A 9,463-nucleotide genomic window follows, 5' to 3' on the forward strand; every position below is an offset into this window, starting at 1 on the left:
TTCTACCTTTGATCTTCTCAAGCACATTTTCAGAGGACAAGGAATTTTCCAGACAACTCTTAAGCTGCTTCTTTTGTAAATCTCTGAAAAATAGATTTAAAATTTTTGGACACTGACAGAAAATGTGATAATGCTTTTAATAAGTAATCTTAAAGAAAAAAGTTAATCACGTTTGAAGGCTTCTATATAAGTGTGTGCATGCACACACACACACACACACACACACACACACACACACACACACACACAGCTATTTACACAAATACAAGGGAGAAAGGCAGGTTGACGACAAGTCAGCAGGTGAGTTCTCATCTACAAGTTAAAGCAGCACCCACCTGGCTGCAGATGTGACAAGATCGAGAGATGACACTTTGGGAACAATGTTGTTGCAGTAAGGTTACTTCCAGAACTCTCAGTTCTTAGACGGAAGTTCATTGTGTCCAATTTCAAAGAACAGCTAGCTAAGATTCAAAATAGTGATAATCAGTGAAATCTCCTTGTTATGGAGATGCTTGGGGTACTTCTCCCTTAGCCAGAATTCAATGACTAACTGAAAAATATCATTTCATCATCCTAGAAAGTGAAGGGCGATATTGGACCCAAGGAGACTGGAGTTTCCTCATCATTCCCCACAAGAAACCCATAATACCATTACCCAAGTAATTAAGTAAAAAGTGAAGTAAAAAGGCAGAAAGTCAGTCTCAAGTCTTTGAAAATGGTGTCTGGAATATTCAACTGTGTGAGAGAATCAGACATTTTGAGGGAATGAATTACAAGATCACTGGGCCTCTTATTAAATTTGTTAGGGAAGAACAGCCCCAAAATAACTTTAACACACAAGAGAGACAGAGAGAGAGAGAAACAGAGAGAGACAGAGACAGAGACAGAGACAGAGACAGAGAGAAAGAGAGAGTCAGAAGGACAGACAGACAGACAGACAGAGACAGAGAGAGAATCAAAATGTAAGCTAACAAATACATTCCTTCTCTACATCTTAATGAGAACATTTTTCTTGCCCTAGAAAGAAGGAAGACTGTAAGATATAACATGCTTACCATCTAAAGATACATCAACCATCACAGTCCACAAGCAATCCTAAAGTGACATCCAATCCAGCTCTGAGAAAAACGATGGAAGAAGCCAAGCAGCTCATCCCAGATCATGGCATCAGGACATAACAGAGCCAACATTGCAAACCTCTAATGACTGGGATCTTGCTGGGCACCAGGCATCTTCCATGCAATTCTATTTAAAGTGATACCCACACTGTGGTTCTCATTATAGCAAAGGCCTTCTCTCCATATATCTCTAAATGTCAACCTCCAGTAGACAGCAATTAAAGAGCCTGTCATCCTTTTGTGTCATGGGAAGCTGGGAGGTTTCTCTCATAATTTGATACACTTACTTTGAAAAACCATATGACTCAAAGAACCATGAGGAAGTTAAACTTTAGAAGGCGTAAATAGGTACGTCACTTTCCCTGTGACTCTGCAACCTATTTTAGCCTTGAAGGAAACCTAGGAAGCTTTATGTCCACATCCCATTCTAAGAGTCCAAACCCAGATGAAAGCCTACATACAAGGTAATGGCTCCCTGCATAGGAGCAATGGATTTAAAACTGGCAAGGGTGTAACCACTCCTAACCATCTCAAAATAGTGGGCAAAAGTAATAATAAAATAAGCTCAGTCTAGAATGTCCAGAGAATGTGAAGAACACAAAATAAAGAATAATGCACAAGTTTTTGGATATGAAAACTCAATGTTTAAACATACCCACCTTTCTATAATTTAATGGATAAATCTGAGATGTTAGTCAATGCCATTCCAGCCAATCAAGCAGGATGGTTTGTTTGTTTGTTTGTTTCAAAGAAAACCTGGCAAGTTAGTCCTTAAGTGTTTTTGGAAGATAAAACATATAAAAATATCCCTAACTAGACATTTAAAGAATAACAATGAAGTGGTAGTTGCCCTAATAGTTATCAAAATTAGAGAAAAATATGAAATAAAAATATGCTGTTGAAACAAGAATAGATGCTGTATCAGTATAAAAGATAATAATTTAAAACAGGGTATTTAATGTAATATACAATTATTAATATTTTGTCTGGGGACAGTAGCTTGCAGCTATACTCCCACCATTCAAAAGTTTGAGGCAAGTGGATGGACGGTTACAAGTTTGAGGCTAGCCTGGGGAACAGAGTGGATGGTCACAAGTTTGAGGCTAGCCTGAGGTACAGAGTGGATGGTCACAAGGTTGAGACTAGCCTGGGGTACAGAGTGCATGGTCACAAGTTTGAGGTTAGCCTGGGGTACAGAATGGATGGTCACAAGTTTGAGGCTATCCTGGGGTACAGAATGAGCTACAGGCCAGCTTGGGCTACAATGTGAGACTCTTTTTCAAATCAAGTAAGTGAACAATAGTATTCCATTCAATGAATAATATAGAGAACTATTCAATTAATTATATTGGAGAAATTACCTGTTTTCTGGGAAAATAATTATTTTGACAAAATAATCAGATTTTTTAAATAACATACTTAACTAAAATGCAGACATACTACAGGAAATTATAACTGAAGAATCTGTAATTGAAGAAATTTTAAATGATGACATAATGTAAATGGTTGATAAATGTAGCTATATCAACTGGATTTATATTTAGTTCATTTTAATTGAAAGTATCTGTAAGATAAATAACTAAACTGTGTAAGAAGTAAATATTTGCAATATACTCCACTCTCCTAGTTAGCTTTTTATCAATTTGACACAAGATAGAGTTATCTGGGAAGATGGACTCTCAGCTGAGTAAATGCCTCCATCAGTTTGCCTATAGGTAAGTCAATATGGCATTTTGTGATTAATGACTGGTGTGGGAGGGTCCAGCTCACTGTGCACAGTTTCCATTGCAAATTGACCTTCATTTCCACAATGGTACACAATGGCCTATCAGGGGATCATTGTAGGATTCCAACCCTGACACACAGGGTTTGGCTTCAGCAGCTCTCTGGAACCTTGAGACCCTCTTACTCTTCCAGCTTTCCTACCTACAAACTCAGCACCATGTGAATGATGCTGCCAAATTCTAGTACAAATTCCAGATGCAGCCTGGACACACTAGACCACGGATCTTTCAGCCTCTGACTGCTGGGGAAACACTACCCTAGGCAAGAGCAGAAAGGCCCCTCAGAGGCTTTTGGTTTGGGCTCTCTCTTTTCAATTGAATGTTTATTTTAGTAGATGGTATCTTTGATGGCTGGGGTCTTCCCTCTTGTCCCAGTGCAGAGCACTAGGATTTTCTTGTGCTAATCTCTTTAACAATTACAGCTTTCTCAGTCCCCTCCTTGTCTACAACTTTAAACTCTCTCCTTTGCCCACTAAGCAGCCCATTTTTCTTTCATCTTTCTGCTTCACATATTCGCCCCCCTCTCTCTCATTAGAAACCCAGGTTTAAAAAAAGACAGTACATAGTACCAGAAGATAACATAAATGCTACTCTGCTGAGGTAGTTTGAGTGAGATGTTCCCCCTAAGTCTTGGGCATTTGAATACTTGGTCTCCAGTTTGTGGCTGTTTCAGGAGGGTTAGGAGATGTGGCCTTGTTGAGGGTAGTATGACACTGGGGATGGCCTTGAAGTTTCAAAAGACTAGTACCATATTGAGGTGTTCTCCCTGCTTCCTGTTAGTGGTTCAAGATGGATGTGAGCTGCAGCTACTTCTGCTACTATGCCTCCATAGACTCAGCCACCATAGACTCTGGCCTGCTGGAACTACAAGGCAAAAATAAATGCTTCCTTCTATCAGTTATCTCACTCAAGGTGTTTTATCACAGAAATAGAAGATTTCCCCAGTCAAACAAAGTCATCCATTACTCTTTATGTCAGTGGGATGGCCATTCTTGGTTGTCAACTGGACTACATCTGGCATGAACTACTATGTAGAAATGGAGGGCACACCTGTGAGAGATTATTTTTGTTTGGTTTGAAATGGATGAGTCCACTTCTATCCAAAGTGGGGTAAGAAGACACTGCTTCGATCTGGATCAGGAGGTGGGAAGACACATCTTGAATCTGGGCTACACCTTCTGTTGGATAACGACTTGTAAGGACATGGAAGAAGGAAGCTTTTGTTCTTGCCTGCTTGTTATTGCCTTGCTAGCAAGTCCATTCCTTCACTGACATTAGAGTCTGCTTCTTCAGAATTTCAATGTCTACTGAAGGCCAGCTGAGGTATCCAGCCTTGTAAACTGAGCATTTCTGGATTCTTGGACTTTCTGTTCATATTCTGCCTTTTCTGGATTAGTTGGACTGTAGCTTTGTGTGTGTGTGTGTGTGTGTGTGTGTGTGTGTGTGTGTGTGTGTGTGTGTGCGCGCGCGCGCGTGCGCGTGCGTGCGTGTGCGTGTGCGTGTGCGTGTGCGTCTGTGTCTGTGTCTGTGTCTGTGTCTGTGTCTGTGTCTGTGTGTCTGTGTGTGTGTGTGTGTGTGTGTGTGTGTGCATGCGTGTGCGTGTGCGTCTGTGTCTGTGTCTGTGTCTGTGTCTGTGTCTGTGTCTGTGTGTCTGTGTGTGTTAGATTCATTCTGTAAGTTCTGACACCCTAGAGAACCCAGACTGGTACAGTCAGCCTCACTCAAGTTCTCAGAGCATAGGTGGAGTGCAACCAGTTTTTTTGACCTAAATGGGCTCTACCCCATTTCTGATACAGTCTTTGCTGTTTTTTGAAACCTCATGAGGAAAGTTTCCGCCATTTGCAGTTATCTTGATATTCTGGTGTTTTGAGCCTTTGGGGCTAATTAAGTTCTATTTATGGCATTCCAAGACTTTTGTTCAAAATCATAAACTCTTTGCACAAGCCAGTTCCATATGCCCAAGGACCATTTGCTCAGATTTAACACAGCAGCACCACTTCACAGGAAGAAATTTACATTTCTAGTACAGTAACCACCCACTCCAGGCACCATTTTGAATTAGTGGTTTGTCTTATGGCCAAGACAAAAGCATTTTAGGATACATTACATCATGGCAGAAAAGGCATGGCAGCAGGTGTGTGAAGAAGAAAATCTCATTGCATCCACAGTCAGGAAGCAGATAGAGATGAATGCTGGCACTGTGTTTGCTCTTTTCTATTAATCACTCTGGAACCACATGGTCATGGAATTGTGTTTCCTACATTTAGAATTTGTTTTCCCACTTCAATTTACCCATCTAGAAATAATGAGTACCATAATGAACTTAAAGAGGATAGGAATAAATTCATGACTGTAAGCAAGAAAGCACAAAAATACTGCTGAATGAAGACAAGTCAGGATAGAAAAGTGAATTCAATAGAAATACTGAAGTAATTTTGAACTAAAGATGAACTGCAAAATTCAATAACCCAATTAGCAGCAGGAAGTTGTATCAGCAGAATGGATCAAATAGAAGATTGCTTATTGGGATAGGAGCATAAGATAGAGAAACTGGACCACACCATTAAAGCATATGAAAACATTTTAAAACATGGGAAATGATTATGCAGGAACTTTAAAAGTAAGTGTTGGCAGAAGAATCCCAGACCAATAGCATAAACAAGATCTTCAGCAGAACCACAGGAAAAAAAATCTTCTACAAACTAAGCAATCACAAACCCAAACATATACAAGAAGCACACAGAGCACCAAATAGATAGAACCAGAAAAGAAAGTAGCCCATGGCCATATTATAGAGAAAAGATGGGGTATTGATACAAGTCACATATCAAACTCATCATAATAACAGCTAGCTTCTCAATGGAAACTTCAAAAGCCAGAATAAATTGGAGCAATGGACTATAAATGCTGAAATGGATACCAACTTAGGCTATTATACCCAGTCAAACTATCTGCCACAAATAAAAGAGAAATAAAAATGTTCTGTAAAATAGACAGGCTAAAAAAAATTCATATCCCCCAAGCCAGCCCTCCATAAAACACTGGGAAGTAATACTTAGGATGAAAAAGAGAACTAAGCATAGCCAAGAGACTGCAGAAAGAAAACAGATGAAGCTGTGCTTACTTCAATACAAAATACTACTATGAAGACAAACAGTAAATAAGCAACAACATGGCAGCAAGTAGCACACAAACCTTACAATAATCAACTGGCCTCAACTTTCCAGTCAAAAGATTGAAGTTAATTGAATGGATTAAGAAGCAAGATCAACAGCCGGGCATTGGTGGTGCACGTGAGAAGCAGAGGCAGGCAGATCTCTGTGAGTTTGAGGCCAGCCTGGTCTACAGAGAGAGTTCCAGAACAGCCTCCAAAACAATACAGAGAAACCCTTTCTCAAAAAACGAAAAACAAAAAAAGAAGCAAGATCAATAATTTTCTTGTCTATAAGAAATATATCTTACTCTTCAGGATAGACACCAGAGTGAAAGGGTGGAAAAACATATCCCAAGCAAATGGAACCAGTATACCTAGCTGGTGTAAATATTCTAATATCTGGATCAACATTAAATCATAAGACATAAAGAAAGACACTTCATTCTGATCAAGAGAGCAAAGAGCCAAGAACACATTACAATCCAATACATAGACATACCAAACTGGTATATTCAATTTCATAAAAAGCATACTCACAGGATTTTTAGTTTTATTTTTTATTGAGTTTTAAATTTTTCTCTACCCCCTTTCCCTTCTCCCCTCTCTCGTCCCACCCTCCCTCCCCCAACCCCATGCTCCCAATTTTTTCAGATTTCTTTTTCCCCTTCCTAGGCAGATGCATATACGTCCCTCTTAGGGTCCTCTTTGTTACCTAGGTTCTCCGGGGTTGTGGCCTGTAGTCTGGCTATCCTTTGCTTTATGTCTAATATCCACTTATGAGTAAGTACATATTATATTTGTCTTTCTGGGTCTGGGTTACATTACTCTGGATGGCTTTTTTCTAGATCCATCAATTTGCCTGCAAATTTCAAAATATTATTCTTTTTTTTTTTTTTTACGGCTGAGTAGTACTCTATTGTGCAAATGTACCATATTTTCCTTATCCATTCTTTGGTTGAGGGGCATGTAGGTTGTTTGCAGATACTCATAGATCTTGAGCCACGTATTAACACCAGCTCAGTAACAGTGGGTGTTCTAGTTCATCTTCCATTGCTGTGCTACACACATGGCGAAAGCTTCTTGGGAATGGAAGGGTTTATCTGGGTTATTAGCTACAGTCCATCATGGAGGGAGGGCAGAGCAGAAGCTGACAGGAACCTGGAGGCAGGAACTGAAGCAAAGGATTTTTGAAGAACAATGCTGCCTGGCTTGTTCACCTTGGCATTTTACATAGCCCAGGACCACCTGCCCAGGAGTAGCATCACTCACAATAAATTGAACAAGTCCACCTAGATCATTAATCAAAAAAGTCCCTCACAGACTTGCTCACAGGCAAATCTTATAGATGCAATTCCTCGGGTGCTCAGTTTGAGTAATTACTCATTATCTATTTCAAGATGACTCTATTTTGTGTCAAATTGACTAAAATCCATCAGTGTAGAATGCAAAGCAATGAGTGTCATAATGGCATATATTATACGTCTTCGTCATTTGTTTTCTTTCTCCAAAAGAAGATGAAGTATTTTGAGGGGCAACTTGAAAATATTATATATCTTTTGGCTCATGTGCCCAACATTGACTACACACAGGTACACACACACTCACACACACACACACACACACACACACACACACACACACACACACACACACACACGCACACACACGAGTGTTCAGCATACTATTATTATTACTCATATTCCCAAACATAACATCATATAACTGTCTATATGATTATACAAACAATTGGGCCATCACACAATGTAATATTATGTTATTCAGGAAAACTGTGAGACAGACTTCTGTGTACTGATAAAAAGACTTCTGTCTAAAGTGAAGAAAATTAAGGTATTGCATGATTTTTCAATATATATTTTCAAAAATATTTTCAATATGTTTTTCAATCTACGGCAAATATTTAAAAGTACATGATAAATTTTTATGCAGCATACAAAAATATACACGTTCCTAAACACACATGCATTTGGAAAATGCATAGTCTAACCTTGGAACAGTATGTGTATTGCTTTAAAACAAGACAAGAGAGCTAGAGGTAGAAGAGCCTAAATGGACATAGAAGAGTTTAACCCAGGACATTGATGTATCTAACCTACATCTAGGAGTTTATCCACTGGAACACAGGGTCTTAATTCTTGACTTATAAAACAACTATCTAAAGCTGTTATAATCCCCATCATTTCCATGGTAACTTTATTCTTTAATCCAATTAGAATTATTTATATGCTGCACAATACTTTCAAGGAAGTGTTTCATGAAACCAAGAGTAAAATCATTTAGTGCTTGGCAATTTTGATTGGTGCAGACCCTCCTGGGAGAAAACGAATATGGAAGGGCAATCATGTAGAACAAATAAGGTTTGGTAAAGATGAACTTTTCCCATTGACTGCATTCAATGTTGATCTCATTATATTTTTTGAGACCTTTACATGCTACTTATAGTGAACATCTTGATGTTGTGTTTTCTTGTTCAGTTTTAGCAGTGTTGATGTAATCTTCTTCAGTTTATTCACAGAAACACTTTCCTCACTGACTTTTTCTGTAATTGCAATTCAGCTTCATTATATATGTGTGAACCATGAAATAAGAAGTCAGAGCCTTACTGCTGCTCAGAGTAAGGTATTTTTTAGCAAAATAATTCTTTGCCCTTTGTTAACTCTCAACTCTCCATAAAAATGGAGAGATCAGAATAAAATTTTTCTTCATTATTGTGGGGGTTTATGGGGCTATGTTGGTTGCTTTATGTATTCACTATTAAGTTGCCACTTTCCTTACTCTGTCTGTATTCATACTTCCCATCAAGTTAGAAACTTCATCTTTAGTTTCTCCTCCTTGCTTCTACGAGTCTTCTTTGGGAGAGAGTGGAAATCTACCCACATGAACATGCAGGGTGCTCCAGCACAGTGCTTTCTATGCACAGTGCAAGGTTCCCAGATGGCAGCATCCCCAGGTCAGTAGTAACTATATCCAATCAAGGTGGCTAAGGAAGCTACAGGGAGCTTGGTGAGCAGTTCATTCTCTTATGAAATTAAATTCTTCCTTATTCCTTTAAAAGTATTTATTTGTTTTTACTTTATGTAGATGAGTGTTTTGTCTGCATATGTGTCTGGGCACCATGTGTGTGCAGTGCCAGAGGAAGTTACAAAGAAGGCATTGGATCTTCTTGGACTAGAGTTATGGATCCCATTGTGAGCCACCTTGTGGGTGCTGGGAATCAAATGTGGGTCTTCTAAAAGAGGAGCCAGTGCTCTTAACCTCTAAGCCACTTCTCTAGGAAGATGGAAAGAAGGTTCCATCTTCCTTCTTTCATTTTCCCCTTCTTTCTTCTTTCCCCTTTAGCCTCAAATAAAGTAGAGTGAAAACGAGGGCATTGCATTTGGAGTTTCCAT

Source organism: Cricetulus griseus, chromosome 3 (genome assembly GCF_003668045.3).
Source record: "Cricetulus griseus strain 17A/GY chromosome 3, alternate assembly CriGri-PICRH-1.0, whole genome shotgun sequence".
NCBI classification, from domain to species: domain Eukaryota; kingdom Metazoa; phylum Chordata; class Mammalia; order Rodentia; family Cricetidae; genus Cricetulus; species Cricetulus griseus.